At 41.9% G+C, this 17,256-nt stretch overlaps 1 pseudogene; it reads left to right on the top strand.

Annotated features, from left to right (window-relative positions):
- Positions 1 to 896: 896 nt before the first annotated feature.
- LOC146633101 (uncharacterized) lies at positions 897 to 16,040 on the top strand (annotated as a pseudogene).
- Positions 16,041 to 17,256: the final 1,216 nt, after the last annotated feature.

Raw genomic sequence — 17,256 nt, 5'->3', positions numbered from 1 at the left:
ATTTAAAATTAAATGAAAGTAAAGTTAATTTTAACTGATACAGCATTCCACCTGAACCTGCATTTTATAGTTCTATCTATTCATTTTTCTTTTTAATGCTATCATCCTGTTGTTGTTGATGTAGTACTTTACAGCAACCCAGTCTCTGCCTTTCAGAGCTGCCGGCTCTGCTTGGAGGCAGGAGTCACATACCTTTTTACCTGGTACTTTGCAGCTTGTTATGAAATGAAACGTGTGCTGCTCAAGAGCCTTCACTTCATCATTTGTCCACTTGCTTCTCACCTTCCCAGCTGTCATAAATGGAAACAAAAAACATCTCAATGCGAAAGCAAGAAAGACAATATTCTAGTTAATAATGTGAATACGGAATGTTCTTATGAATACATGACTGAACATGGAGTCCATGTTCCTGACTTCTAACTTCTCCTGCTGTTGTCAAAAAAGCTCTCAACACTGATGTAAAGCAATCCATTTCCCAAGAAATCCAATCATACACTAAACAAAAATATAAACGCAACACCTTTGTTTCTGCTCCGATTTGACATGGGATGGACATAAAGACCTAAAAGTCACTCCAGATACACAATATTACCATCCCTCCCAAACATTGTTCACAAATCAGTTTAAATGTGTGACAGTGAGCACTTCTGCTTTGCTGAGATAATCCATCCCACCTCACAGGTGTGCCACATCAAGATGCTGATCTGACATCATGAGTAGTGCACAGGTGTACCTCAGACTGCCCACAATAAAAGGCCACCCTGGAATGTGCAGTTTTTTGCTTTATTGGGGGTCTGGGGACCCAGAACCGGTCAGTATCTGGTGTGACCACCATTTGCCTCATGCAGTGCAACACATAGTCTTCACATGGAGTTTATCAGATTGTCAATTGTGGAATGTTGGTCCACTCCTCTTCAATGGCTGTGCGAAGTTGTTGGATATTCGTGGGAACTGGTACACGCTGTCGTATACACCGGTCAAGCACATCCCAAACATGCTCAATGGGTGACATGTCCGGTGAGTATGCTGGCCATGCAAGAACTGGGACATTTTCAGCATCCAAGAACTGTGTACAGATCCTTGCAACATGGGGCCGTGCATTATCTTGCTGGAACATGAGGTGGTGTTCATGGATGTATGGCACAACAATGGGCCTCAGGATCTCATCACGGTATCTCTGTGCATTCAGAATGCCATCAATGAAATGCACTCGTGTTCTTCGTCCATAACAGATGCCTGCCCATACCATAACCCCACCACCACCATGGGCCACTCGATCCACAACATTGACATCAGCAATGCGCTCACCCACACGACGCCACACACGCTGTCTGCCATCTGCCCTGAACAATGTGAACCGAGATTCATCCGTGAAGAGAACACCTCTCCAACGTGCCAGACGCCATCGGATGTGAGCATTTGCCCACACAAGTCTGTTGCGGCGACGAGCTGGAGTCAGGTCAAGACCCCGATGAGGACGACGGGCATGCAGTTGAGCCTCCCTGAGACGGTTTCTGACAGTTTGTGCAGAAATTGTTTGGTTATGCACACCAATTGTTCCAGCAGCTGTCTGAGTGGCTGGTCTCCGACGATCTTGGAGGTGAACCTGCTGGATGTGGAGGTCCTGGGCTGGTGTGGTTACACGAGGTCTGCGGTTGTGAGGCCGGTTGGATGTGCTGCCATATTCTCTGAAACGCCTGTGGAGACGGCTTATGGTTGAGAAATGAACATTCAATGCACGGGCGACAGATCTGGTTGACATTCCTGCTGTCAGCATGCCAATTGCACGCTCCCTCATTGCTTGTGGCATCTGTGGCATTTTGCTGTGAGACAAAACTGCACATTCCAGGGTGGCCTTTTGTTGTGGGCAGTCTGAGGTACACCTGTGCACTACTCATGATGTCAGATCAGCATCTTGATGTGGCACACCTGTGAGGTGGGATGGATTATCTCAGCAAAGCAGAAGTGCTCACTATCACACATTTAGACTGATTTGTGAACAATGTTTGGGAGGGATGGTAATATTGTGTATCTGGAGTGACTTTTAGGTCTTTATGTCCATCCCATGTCAAATCGGAGCAGAAACAAAGGTGTTGCGTTTATATTTTTGTTGAGTGTATAAACCAATCAGCGCGAGGTTAGGTGACAAATAGGACAAAAATATCAAATTTGGTCAGAATAAAGATCAATTTGATGCTTTAAGGGAAAGTTTGGACTAACAAATGGTATAGCCAATTTCTTTCTGCTAAGATATTCACAAACAAGTAATTCTAATGTTTACATTGAGAAACCTTCACTCAAACTGATTGTTTTAATACAATCACAGGGCATTGCATTTATGCACTAGGCCCAACTGACACACATACTTGAAAAATGTGCAACCTGTTGGAAGAATGAAGTGTCTGTCACTCACTACTTGGTCTGTAGGTTGAGACAGGATCTCAACACTTGGTGTCTGCAACAAAAGACAACAATATGTCAGAAACATTTAAATCCCAAAAAAAACACATCTTGTGTTAAAATGTGTCCTCCATAAACATGCCAGTCCACTATTCACATGCTAATCCTTCTTTGTAATCAATGTAAGATGACATTCTGTGTTCTAACAATTATTTATTCATCTTTATTTTTCTGCTGTAGTGTAGTTTATTAAGCTACTAATTGAAAAAAAAAAAAAATATTACGTAGTTTGAAAGTACCTGATTCGCTTTAGATTCAGCCCTTGGTCCTGTCACGTTTCTAGTGACATTACAGAGTACCTAATATTGTTATCATAATATACAGGTAATAATGCATAATTACTGGAATCTTTTGGTTGCATGGTCAGACTCTTCCTGCTCCAGAGAATTTCTTTAAGGATCGACCAAATACAGACAGCTGTCATCTGCATTTATGTACTGTGATGGATATCTCATTTTAAAAAGTACATAAATTATTAAGACTGTTATTTGAAGAAAATAAAAGTCACAGAAATGTTGCCTGTACTTACCAGTTACAAGTGAACATGGCTTTGTAGTTATCAAACCTGTGACATCTTGGAAATTAATAGCCAGTTTGCAGAATCTCTCACTCACTCACTCACTCAAAATATTATAGCAACACACTTTCACTGACCTAAGGAGCATATTACATTTTTGGAATATGCAGAAAAACAATTTCAGCTGTGATAAGACAAAGCTTGAATTAAATATCCAATCACTCTACAGGACCCCCCCCCCCCCCCCCCCCCTTAATGTATGCCTGTGTTAGATATGGCTGATAACGGTACATTTAAATCTGAGACAGCTTTCAAAAACTCTGACCAACCGATGGGTCTCAAACCCTCAGAAGGTGTGTGTGGTTGTGACGGCTTTAATTAGATCATAAATGTGTGAACCAGGGATGGTGTGTTTATCAACAACAATTTTGCCTTTGTCATTGTAAGAGATCAAGTCTGGCGAACGGCTCACCGCTGACAGAATAAGTTCTGCATTCCTCCTACTCCTTTTAGGTATGTGTGTTAAAACATTCTCCGCAACAAGATCCCTCACCCCCGCATCACCACGAACAGGCAATGTATCCGCCAACTGGGGTTGCACATCCCTGTTAAATTGTTCAGGTAGTGATAAAGACAATACATTCTTTTCACGAACACCTTGTCTCACAAGCGTGAGGTATCTTTGGAGAATATCGCCGTATTTTTTTAGCCTTCTCATACACATCTGTCAGAATCTTGTAACACTTGAAGCATCTCTTTGTCCAACTCGTTCTGAGCCTGTTGTCTGATGCTGCCTGCGTGCTGCAGCTGCTGCTGCTGTTTTATTAAGTCCAACTGGTGTTGGGGTACCAAAAACATCTTTTACACATGTTCCATTTTCACCTGTTTGCTATCAGACTGCTTATGAAAGGGATTGCAGCCCCTAATAACGGCAGTAAAAACCCTCCAGATTGGTTGATTGTCTCTCTTTTTCAAAGTTTTGATCTTTTTGTCAGCAATCAGTCTGATTATTGTAATCACTGATCACTTTGGAACCTTGCATTATCAAGTTTGGTTTTAATCCTCGCCTAACTAACCCGCGAAGGATAATGTACGCATCGAAACCCTTTGCATTATGAGCGATAAAGATTGAAGAGGGGGCGTCTAAAATGAGCAAGAAAGTTTTCAACGCAATGCTCGCCCTGAGAGCTCCAAGATTTACCATCTGATGTTTTTGTACACACCAGAAAAGGGCTGTGCTCACCGTGTTCGTTAACAAACATTTCAAAATCATAAAAAATCAACTTGTTATTATGTTTTGTTTCGCGTTGTAAACCTGCATATAGCACTGATGTGTTTGATGATCACTAGAGATTTCCTGACGAAAGATTGGGCATTTTCTCTTTTGGCATTTGTGGTTTTTCACGTGCTGCTAAACAATATAGCCTCGAGCACTCGATACATTTCTTATAGAGATCGCAGTTGCTGGCGGACCTTTGACGCCTCTCAACGAGTTTTTTATGGCTCTCAAAACAATAAGGAGATCTACAGGTGCGATTACAATCGGTACATACAATAGGCGAGAGGAAATGATCGTTGCAGTCAGGCTGCATACAGACTGAGCAGAGCAGAAATGGGATAACACATGGTTAAAGCCTATGTAACAATGAGTACACAAATACACTGTGCCCAAAAATCCTTTTAGATTTTTGATAGCGTAGTAATTGTCAAATAAAAATAAACAGCGCTTTTGCGCTATTCACTGTACTAGTCTGAAATTTACAAAGGGTGCGATCATGCTCGTTACGGTAAAATACTATAATTTTACATCCTAGTAACCTTTCAAATGTAATTATTTGATTAAACCCAACAGGCATTTGATCATTTAGACCAGCTTTTTGTTGAATTTCTCTAGCAAAGTTTGTGCTTGATAGTCATTAAAATCGGGTTGCAGAAGGTGAGCAAGACTTGTAGCAAAACATAACTTATTCGCGGGGTTATGGACCACATATAAAAAAACGTCTTTTCTTTTTCACAATCGCTGTCGAGTATGTGTTTAAGCAATCTTTTCCCACTCCCATTTGGGGGTCTAACAATCTGAGCTACAACCGCCAGCGAACCATCACACATTACTGACCAGTTTGACTGTACCGCTCTCAAGAATAAATTTTCAAATTCAGATAAATCATGATTATCACGTAAAATCACTGAAACATTATTTTGTAACTGCTGGCCTATCAATTCTAACTGGATATGATCACCTGGACGTGCGTGAGAGAAAAGCCTGTTTGATATTTCACGTGGACTCGACATTACGCCTTGATAATAATGCGCATAGTCGGGTATATCGTTTGGAGGAGGAAAATTCAAAATTTCTCTAATTTCAACGTTATTAATTTATTTCTAACGACTATAGAGGGTTGTGCTGAATTACTGGCACAACTCTGGTCTGGATTACCCCCTTGTTGAAAGGAGTGATCATGGTTTACTGGGTTAAGTGGGTCGTTCGCAGAGACAATGTCTGCGGGAGAGCTGAGTGATTGATGATGATTAGTCATTGAAAGTGGTTGACAGCTGTAGCGGTGGGCTGCGGCTGAGCGGTTCGTTGGGACACGCATTGTCTGGGGAAAAGACTAGCGAATGCTGGCTTTGAGAATCAAACTATTTTGATTTAACCTGTTTATTTGACTCAATAACTCGGTGGTATTTGGACCTCATTTTGTATCTGGGCCAAAGCTTCTAAAGCTCTATTAATTGCTAAAAACGGATCAGAAGAGATGTTTTGTGTCAGACTCATTTGTGAATGAGCCGCGTCTGACTCTGTTTGGATCTCATCATGATCCACTCCAAAACTCGAATTATTTTGAAAGGCCCTTTCATCGGGCAAGAGCTAAATTAAGCAATTCTAAAGGATCATTATTGATCACCTCAGGTTGCTCACTGTTTTGTGAATATGTAATCTGAGAATGCTGTGTATTTTCATTTAACCTAGCGAACGCTGTTTCTAAAGCAAGAAATGGGTCTGTAATATCTTGTTCCTGGTTATCAATTTTTTTTATTATTATTGTTTAACAGGAATATATTAAAAGAACAAAACCACAAAAGACAGTTTGTTTGAAAAAGCAAAATGGAAAAAAACCACAAACTTTTTATAAGATGAGCTGAACTAATTCAGCGAACAGAGATTGAAGCGAGCTGCCTCCGTGTGCGTGTTCGCCTTGTCCTCGTTGTCCTTGCGATCCTACCGGTCCTGCTATTCCTCCTTCTGAGATGCTCTGAGAATTTGAGGGTAAGATACAAACAGTTAGTAAAGTTAAATAGAAAAGGGATAGTTTTTATAAAATGAGAAAAAAGCGAGAACCTAGAGAGACTGACCGTGATTGGGTCTCAAAGGCAGGCGCGGTGCATTTCGTGTGTCTGATGGCGGAGAAGAAGCGTTTCTGGGGCTCTGATTGGCTGGAGCATCGGGAGTGAGATCGGAGAGCAAATCTTGCCTGTCTCCGGCGGACAGGCGCAAGTTTTTCCCAGAGGGTCGCGGGAGAGAACAAGCTCCGGCGGGGATGGACCTGGGGCCAGATGAAGTGGGGCGATCTAGCGTAGAGAGCAGATGCTGTCTATCGCGTGTGGAGAGACGGATGTTCTTGCCTGTGGATCGCTCAAGCACTGGTGGAGAAGAATTCGGCGAACTCGAAAAAATAAAGGTGTCCAAGTCTGAGATATCTAGAAAGTTTGATAAAAATGAAAAAGAGGGTAAATGTTTTGTTTTTCTTGTACAATTAGCTGTTAAGAGGGAGAACAACAATGAACCAAACCTACCAATTTGATCGAGAGAACCAAAAAGAGACGAGTTGAGCACGCTTATCTCAGAGTCTGAAAAGAAATAACGAATATTTACAAACGGGAAAAACGGTAAAATATAAACATTATATGAACAAGAGTGAGAAAAATGAGGTACCTGATGAGGACATGATCGCTGCTATAGTTTAGTGTACAAATGCACTTTTTAGCTCTGAGCGTTAGAGGCGAGGTTATACAGTGGGGCAAAAAAGTATTTAGTCTCTTTGGTCTTGGCCATGGCGGAGTTTGGAGTCTGACTGTTTGAGGCTGTGGACAGGTGTCTTTTGTACAGATGATGAGTTCAAACAGGTGCCATTCATACAGGTAACGAGTGGGGGACAGAAAAGCATTCTTACAGAAGATGTTACAGGTCTGTGAGAGCCAGAGATTTTCCTTGTTTGAGGTGACCAAATACTTATTTTCCACCCTGATTTAAGAATAAATTCTTTACAAATCCTACCATGTGAATTCATGGATTTTTTATTTTTTTTCCCCCACATTCTGTGTCTCACAGTTGAAGTGTACCTCTGGTGCAAATTACTGACCTCTGTCATCATTTTAAGTGGGGGAACTTGCACAACCGGTGGCTGACTAAATACTTTTTTGCCCCACTGTATATATTTTTGAAAAGTGTATTCCAAGTGTTACAGAGCCTATTTGCATGGCTTTTGAAGATGAAAAAGCTTTTTTGACAGAATGGTAAAAAGGAAAATGCGAAAATGTAGTAAGACGGGGAAGATTAACACTTACCGAGTGATATGCACATAGGGCACGCGAAGGCAGTTGTTGTTGATCCCTGGTTTCGTGGCTGTAGCGAGCTCACAAGCAGTCTGAGCGGCGCCAGTTGTTATGTCTGAAGTCAGAGGTCTTCTGGGAGCTCGACGGCAGTCTTAACCTCAGCGGGAGATCATAAAATCGGACCTGGAGCCGATTGGCTAACCAGGGTGTGAAGGGAGCCGTGCCATTGTTATGTGATTGGCAGCGGGGCGAATTAGCAGAGTTGGTCTCCGGCGGAAATTTTCAAACGAGGTAAGCAGTGCATTCGGGAGCAGAGCGGGGAGCGAACAAGCAGGAAAAAATTGTGCTCTGCTCTGGAAGCAGTTGCAGGTCGGCGATTAAGAGCGAGGTAGAACTTAGACTGTGCGTTGAATTTTAGAGGTTGCTAGTAAGAGGGAAGCTTTTGAAGAAAAAAAGACTAAGGACTTTTCCCCCTGTTTTGGATTATAAGGCTTTTGGGAATAGAGGGTAGCTAACAAGTTATTCTAGGGTTTTGGAGAAATCGCGGAGGATTTTTTAAAGGAGTTTTGACTTTGTTCGGTGGGCGGGAGCCGCGGGGCGCTTAATTTGAGAAAAGACTAAGGATTTTTTCAGGATTTCCCCTGTTATCGAATATAAGGTTTTGGGAATAGAGGGGGTACCTAACAAGTTATTCTAGGGTTTTAGAGAAAACGCGGAGGGTTTTTTAAGGAGTTTTCCCTGCTTATGTTTCTAAGGATTAGGTTAAGGGGGCTGCGGGGATCGCGAGAGTTTTTTGGCGTTGGAAAGGGAGGGGGGATGAGTGAGTGAGTCTGCATCTTAAGGATAAAGGACACTCTTTCGAGGATGCCAATGTTCACATTTTGGACAGAGGACAGATGGTTTGAAAGAGGAGTGAAAGAAGCCATCTATGTCCACTGTGCGCGACCATCTTTGAACAGAGGCAGGGGTTTACGACACCAACTCTCTGCCATCTATAATCCAGTTTTGAGATCCCTTCCCAGACGCCTTAACGCCCACTCACATCCTGGGCCATCTGATCTCAGGAATTCGCATGATAAGGTGGGGCCAGGTTTCACAATGAACTCACCTGAAACTCTGGCTGATTGGGGCCCACACCCAGTTTCACACCTTGGCTCAGGCGATTAGAGGATCATCAGGGGGTCCTTTTGTCCCTCTGTGGGGGGGGATACTCCCACTAGGTTTATATCTGGGACTCTCCACCATTTGACCTTAGAACTGAAGAAGCTTCTCGGATGAGAGGTGAAACGTCTTCAAGTAACTTAAAGAAGTCCAGACGCTTTTCTTTGCAAGCTCCTTTGACTACGATGACCTGGATGACTGAGAACCTTCACAGACATAGTGAGTGCTTATCAGTGTATATGTATGTGTGTGCGTGTCCATAGTTTAGCTGAGACAGTGTCCTTCGGCCTATCAGGCTAAGTAAACAGTCCTCCAGCCAATCCAGGTGTCCTTGCATGGGACGGGAAGAATAGCTGTAACACAGTCGTTATCAGGGAGTGATTGTTCGGCTCCAGCCTTGGGCCTGCAGCTAGCGCCGTTATGGGGGTCCGCAATCTCAATGTTGATTTTGTAAATTTCCATGCGAGCAGCCCAGGAGAATTTTCAGGCTGCCCTAACGTACTAGATTTAAAACACGTGGGGATCGAGCTTTTCAGGCACTGGCACCTAGGCTGTGGAACTCTCTGCCGTTGTCTTTACGCTGTCTAGACTCTACTGACTCCTTTAAAAAGCAGCTGAAGACATTTTTATAAAAAAAACGGGCTTTTAATTAATTTAATTAATTTTTACTTGTATGTCTGATCTTACTGTAAAGCACTTTGTGATTTTTATCTGTGAAATGTGCTATATAAATAAATTTTACTTACTTACTTACTTACTAACACTCCGACACTGGCCTCTCTATCTCCCGTTGGAGAGCCACGAGCCTCCCCATGATGGTATCAAACTTCTGTTCCATGGTGTTGTCATTCTTTTGATTCTGAGACCTCACAGCTGCAGTGATCCATTCCGTAATGTCTTCCAACTGTCGCTCAAGGGTCCCATTTTGAGCAGGCCTCTCTCTGATGTATCCCCCCATACGCTCAATGTTGTTGCTTTGAGCCTTCACAGCAGCTGTAAGCGTCTCCAAGGTGTTGACCATATTACGTTCGTTGTGAGAGGTCGCGCCTCGTCCCATCGCTTCAATTCCAGCGGGCAGCCTTGGGGGGGGGGGTTTGAACAGCTGGTTCCGCTCTCTTATTTCTCCGATAAACCAGGGCCAAGCCAACTCCGATATGCACGAACCCTGTTATCACGGTTCCGAATAGATAGATATCTTCAGCGTCCTCGATCGACAGTCCCGCCAGACACATGACCCTCCAGTTCTGCCACCCGTCCATCGTGCAGGGAAAGTCCCTCCAGGGCACTCAGGCTCTCCCGAGCCCAGACTTCTCATTGAGAAAAGGGTGTCAATAGCATTCAGAGACCAGTTGATCAAATCCATAATTCTCTTTTAGGTTTTAGAGAATGACCGTGTGAGTCTATTCCAGGGAAAGTAATGCACACGAGACAAGACAAGGACATAGAGGCTAAGCAGGGAAGATAAGGGTGAGGAGGAGAGGAGAAAAGTGCGACCGCCTTCGCTGAGAGCCAGAGAGAAGAGAATTAGAATTTTTATTAGAATTCCTGCTTTTTCCATATCTTTTCATATCACTGGCTTAATCCCTTCTGTTGCTTCCTTAGATAAGGGGTATTGTGGTTTAATGGGCCTGTGGGATGAAACAGTCTGTACTGTTACTGAGTCTGCGTTTTTTATTAATCCCACATTCGACCACAGTGTAGAAGGTAAACTTTTAAGTGCTGGCTCTTCTTCCAGCAAGAGAATTTCTCATTCTTGTGTGCTGTCGTGCAAATGAGCGTTGGGTGTAGTTCTTATCACCCAGCCCAGTGTGTATCTCATGCACCCCGTTCTTTTACCCTGTGCCCAAGCCTCTTCCTCTGTAGGTGTATATTTATCATTTTCTACCTTTTGCAGGATTTTACCTAATTGATACCATTGTGTACCTGCTGTTTTTGCAACTGACACATGGGGTTTTGTGATCCTGTTTAGTTTTTTTTTTTTTTTACTCTGTCTGGTTCACTGAGCATACTGCATTTCCGCATTTTGTGACATAAGTGTTGCAGAGTCAGATATGGGCTTTTTAGGCTGTGTACCGGTTTATCATACGAGGGTCTGGGCCTGGGGTTTGTTTATAGTGCAGGGTGTTGTGATACTCAGTTGGCTTCATTTTTTCGGCACTTGCGGGGAGATGTTTTTCTGATGCTTCTTTGAGCTGTGTAAGCGGTGGCAAATCTAATGACCAGTAGTAGTTTGGCTCTCCTTTTCCTTCCCTCTGATAGGGGTCTCCCTCTACTAACATTATTTCCGCTGTCATACCTGTTTCTGTGGGGATGACTCCTATCCCTAGTTTTGTCATTGCATCTCTTCCTAGTGAGTTTACTGGGCAGGTTGGGTCTATTATACATGGCATGTAACAGGAGCGTTGACTAGGTTTGTGCAAAAATGTCAGTGGCTTTGTTAGTGGCTGGGTTTTTACGTGCCCTGACGCTGTTTTCACCATTACTACTTCTCTAGAAAAGGTTGTGCGTGGGGGCTCTGCCTTAAGTACTGTTTTACAAGGTCCTGTGTCACACAACACCTCCAGCTTTTTGCCATTTACATAGACTGTAAGTGTTGGCTTTCCGTCCAGTAAACTTACTAGCTGATGAACATTGTATACTTCAGCTTCATCCTGTTCTAAATTGTTTTCTTTGTTTGTTAATGCTTTTACTTTTTCATCTATGTGGCTCTCCCTGTCAGCTGTCTGGGTGGTTGCAGTCACAGTGGTTGCAGCTAGTCATTCTGTCGGGCATTCTCTGTGTCCTACAATGGTGTGCAAAGTGACCTTCTTTCCCACACCTCCAGCATGCAGTACTAGAGTCACCATCTGTGGTGTATGTGCCTCTCTGTCTCCCTCTGCCTCTTGCTCCTCCTCTATACATTCCTCTTCTCTTCCTCTCCTTTGAACTCTGAAACCTCCCCTGTAGCCTCCACTCCCACTAAAAGCTGTGAGAGCAGTGTCAGTGTCTAGGGCAAAAACTGAGGCCTTCTCTTTGTTTTTCACTACCGTTTGTGCGTGATTAGCATATTGGAGCGCCTCATCTACTGTGCCTGTATCTTGTGTTACCCAATATTTTTCTACATGAGGCCTAATGCGTGGTAGCAATCCTTTAATAAAATCACGTTTAAATTGTTGCTGATATGGTGATTGTGGGTCATCAGCATAATTTAGACCTGAGTTCTGTCTGAAAACTGGTCTCAGCCTGTCCATGTATTCATGTGGGTTTTCTGTGTCACTCTGTTTAACTTGCCCTATCTTACCATAGTTGGCTCTTGGCGCTAGTTGTTGACGGGCCCTATCAAACACAGGTATTAATGCTGCTTGGAGGTCAGCATGACCTGGGGGAAATGCTCTACCATCTGGTTGGGAGCCGGTAAAGTCTCCCCTAATTCTTCCCCAGGAGAGCCCTAGGCAGTCCTGGAATAACTGCATTAACTTGTGACCGTTTAAATGCCACTGGGTGATTACTTCATGCACGGCAGCTTGCCATGGTTCATACCCTTCTTGTATTGATGGAATGCCTTTTATTACATTTTAAGATAAGATAGAACTTTATTAATCCCTCGGGTGGGTTCCTCTGGGAAATTCGACTTCCAAAAAGCACAGCAACGACCGAAGTTACAGTTACAGAATTGTTATTTATATATATATATATATATATATATATATATATATATATATATACACATATATATATATATATATATATATATATATACACACACACACACACACACACACACACACACACACACACACACACACACACACACACACACACACACACACACACACACACACACTGGTAAAGGTGAATTGGAAGGACAATTTTTTTCAAACAAGATTTTTGCAACACTAAACGGACCCCCCTTTCCGCTTGTGCTAGATAGATAGATGAAGTGCATCTTTAAAAATCCCATTTGAGTTGTACAACACAAATCTCACTTCAAAATTGTGAAAAACACACCAGAACTCAAAATATAAGAACCTGACAACATGGTGTAATAAGAGGACAACACTAATTAGGTAACTTGGCTCCTCCCCCTGACATGAACAGTAATTGTCAGGGCTAACTTTATTAACAGGACAAAGGCCATACACATACACAAACATGTATTTTGTGTGTATTAAAAGGGCAACAGGTGAATAAAAGGAACAAATTGAGTGCATTTTACAAAAACAGGATTGTTTTGTTAACAGAAATGAAAATAACTGGCAATATAAAATTATGTCCTCTTAGATCAGATGCACTAAAACAGTGTCAACAAAATGAATTTACCAATCTTCTAATAGTAAAATTCTAAAATAAATAAATGAGAAACCAAAACATACAAAATATCTTTTGTAACTCCTCCAAGAAGTACTTTGGAGTTATGTAGACTCCTCTACATAGGATTTTCTTTTTTCTTCAACGACACGCCCCGATTCCTCACAAAATCTCTGATGTTTTGAATAGAACGACCAGCCAGAGCAGGATCTTCTGCAGTTTTGCATTGCTGGCATTCGATAATAGTGGCCAGTTTTCCTTTTTTGATATGTTCGCCAAAATACTTCATTATCGCAGCAACCTCCGTGGGAGACCAAGGATGCTTTGACCCTCCTTGCATTTTCCAGAGAAGCTAGAAGCAGAAAAAAATAAATGTAAACAAACTACTTTTTAAACAATTTTTAAATTAAAGGGGACGTATTATGCTCAATTGTGTGAGTTGACATGGTTGTAGGATGCAAAAATATAATGGCGATAATCGGCTTCCTTCAAATAAGCCGAAGAATTGAGTTCTGCACACACTAGTTTTACAGCCCTGCTAAGAACAGTTAGTGTTTAGTCTACACAGCCCAAAGACGGCCTTTGCATTGTCCACGAGGACAGGTGCTGAGGCTGTGATTATGCTGGATTGTGCAAAATACACTACCTGGGACCTAAAAGAGCTCCTTTTTTAGTTGTTGAAAACCTACACTTAAGGAGTCGGGAGGCAATTCATAACCAAATATACATACAAAAGCAACAAAAAAAAGTGGGTTTTGCATAATATGTCCCCTTTAAGGTGAATTTGTTGTAACAGTGTTTCTTTGGTATAAATCCTGTAATGCTGACTGTTTAAATACTTATTACAATGGATGAATACATTTATTTAAATGTAAAATTCTGAAAGGTAGCCCACATTAAGTCAGAATTCCAATAAATAGCTATGGCAAATCACTATGGATGGAGAGCATTTTATTCCACACACCGTTATACAACAAAAAACATGTATAGCATGATATTGTAATAATTTGAAATGTATAACATATACTCAAACATTTCATATATAACTGTCTGACTCAAATGTTTATTTAAAAACAAGGGTGGACCCTGCCTGACCATGAGGTGGGCCTTCAGGTTACAGCCCACAATTAGCCAAACCAGCCCAAATTTTCCAATATTATCCAGATTCTGCCTATGGGAATAAGATGATGTTCAGAGTATGGAGATAATGTAGAAGCCCAATGGTTGAGGAATCCTCAAAATTAAAAACCCAAATCATAATATGTTCTCATTGCTTTGTTTATTAATTGTTTTGGTGCATTGCTGTTTTGAAAATGATAAGTATTTAAATGTATTACAGATTAAAACAGGCATAGGGAAAGTAATTTAAACATTTATCCCATTACTTAATACAAGGTATTGTTCCACATTGAATGTGATTTATGTTTTACCTTACCAAGTAGGTTAATATAATTGTCTAACCAAGTTGTAGAATTATGGTACGGTCCCTGGCAGAAAGATGAGCATAGTCACCATACTGGCTTGGGTGGTGTGGATAACTGGGTTCAAAAATGCATGAAGTTTACATTTGTGCTTAAGTGACTTTTGTATGCATGTCACCATTTACCAGATTGTTTATTTGTTTTCTTCTTACTGCTTGGCTTCATCTCCTTGTTTAGTATTCTGTTGGGTTCAATGACCTTACCCGCTCCATTTTTACTTTGTGCTGAAAAACAAAACAAAACAGTAAGCATATATTTGTTGTATTAAATCTCTTATAATGTAATGTCAAATGCTCCTGAATGTGGTCAAGCAACTAATGGACCTTGAAATCTTGAATATGGTTTCTAAGATAAATCCAGAGTCGCAACTATGACTTTTAGTTTAAGGTGACACATGTGAATGTGGAATATGGCTAGAGCTATTACAGCTGATATTAAAAGATACAAGGCTGAATTTTTCTCCAAACAAGACTCCGGTGTAGTGATGGGATTTCCGGCTCTTTTTAGAGATCCGGCTCTCTCGGCTCGGCTCACTAAAAAGAGCCGGCTCTTTCGGCTCCCGAACCGGCTCTTCAGGTTATTTTGTTGCTTTCATTCATTTATTATTAACAACAATATAAAATTATGCACAAAATGAATTACTAATGTTTAAAAACGTGTTTTCTATGTATATATGTTCATTATATAAATCTGCTTTTATTTATTCACTCCACATAAAATTTAAAAAATAAATTATAAAATACAAAAACCTACCATTTACAATTTAACTTTTAAAATTTAAACTTTAAATTTAAAAATACCAAGTGCCCAGTGCTCAGCTCAGTGGGTAGACACACTGGCAGCTTCACTTATATCACACTTAATTCACTGTGTTTTATCTTCCCATCGCACTGATGAGTGGACAGTTTTCAGGTGCCCGTGCACCGGCTCTATATGATATCCTTTTCTTGCAGACTCTACACTCTGCCTATGTATTGTCAGTAAAATTTAAATGGTTCTAGATTTTGCTTCTTTTCTTGGTGTCACTCATTTTCTTTACTCCACCTTTCTAATGTGACGACATTGTCTCTTGTTGTTGCTCCCGGCTCTCTTTCTCTCTCTCTCCCTGCTGCTCTTTTCGTGTGCTACTGCTGTTGCGAGTGTAACTACCGCCCCTAGCTCCTCCCTCTGCTCAGAGGCGGGAGGGGTGCAAACGCAAGGCTCTGTTTGCGCCCCTCCCGTCTCTACTCAGCGCAAACACAAGGCTGACGTGCAGCGAAAAAAGTGAGAGAGAGGGCAAGAGAAAGTAAAAAAAAAAAATCCACGGCTCCCAATAAGGAGCCGGCTCGCATCGTTCACTTCAAAGAACCAGCTCTAAGAGCCATTTCGTTCGCGAACGACCCATCACTACTCCGGTGACTGGTCAACTTTCCACTCACCACTGATTTACTGTAGAAAGAGGATGAGAGCGTAGAGGGAATACTTCAGAAGCGCAAACCAGGTAAATAAAGAGTAGTAGATCAGCCCTCCACACACCAACTATTTTCATCTCTCTTGATTAATCTCATCTCCTGTCTCCTGCAGGGCAGCTTCCTTTCTAACATCCTTCAACAAACCTTCCTCACTGTCCCTTGTTTGCACATGCCCAACACAACCTCAACCTGGCCAATGTAGAACAATGTAGACATTTTTTCCAACATGTGCAGTCCCAATGATATTGTTCTTCCTAATCCTATCCATTCTCTCCACCCTCAAAAAGAATCCCAGCATCTTTGCTTTCCCCAAACTCACCTCCAAGAACTGCAATCTATTAAGAACTCTGCTGCCCCCTTACTCTACTGCACTCACTCTAGAGACTATATCACCACATCCTAAAAAGAACATTACTGGCTGCACACTGACTATAGTATTGAGTGCAAACTCCTAATCAACTTTTAAGCCTTCAACAACCTCGCCCCCGCCACCCTGAGGGATTGTCTTTACTGTCACTCTCCCACAACACTGCTAACACTAACCTCCTTACCCCCATCATCAAAATCATAAATCTGAGGGTACAATCCTTTGCCACTGCTAATTGCACCCTCTGGAACTTCCTCTGCTCATTAGATTCTCTCTAGAACTTTAAATCACAGCTCAAAATCACCTGTTCAAACTAGCATTTCCTACCTGACCATCCTCCAAAACTGACCTTTCTATTCTGTTGAGCTGGTCTTTAGAAAGATCCTTGACTTTCTTTAAATTACCATTTGGACAAAGGTAACAATCACTGGAAAAATGATAGTAATGAATTATCTTTTTTTTTTTTTACATAAAGATAGCAAAAGTGTCTAGGAAGTAGTTACAAAGGTAAAAGCTTCAATAAATGATGACAAACACATACCTGGAGGTTCCTTGACAACTTTCTTCATCATTCTAGTATCTATAGAATCTGTAATAAAGTCTATTAGTCATGTGATTTCATAAATTGAACAAAGTTGAGACTAATCACATTGTACTTACCAATCTGTGGATATACAAGATTTCCTTCATTGACCTCACGCTCCGCTCCGACCTCCTCACGCTCCGCTCCGACCTCCTCACGCTCCGCTCCGACCTCCTCACGCTCCGCTCCGACCTCCTCACGCTCCGCTCCGACCTCCTCACGCTCCGCTCCGACCTCCTCACGCTCCGCTCCGACCTCCTCACGCTCCGCTCCGACCTCCTCACGCTCCGCTCCGACCTCACTTTCTTCACTTGAATCTGTCAACTGTAGGTTATCTAACAAAATAAAAGATTGTCTTAATGAATTATAAGGTTATAGTGCAGGAAACGTGTATA

Source organism: Diplotaxodon limnothrissa, linkage group LG4 (assembly GCF_057381915.1).
Source record: "Diplotaxodon limnothrissa isolate DT_005_m linkage group LG4, D_limnothrissa_male_GT1.1, whole genome shotgun sequence".
NCBI lineage: Eukaryota > Metazoa > Chordata > Actinopteri > Cichliformes > Cichlidae > Diplotaxodon > Diplotaxodon limnothrissa.
This window is presented reverse-complemented; position numbering and strand designations above follow the sequence as displayed.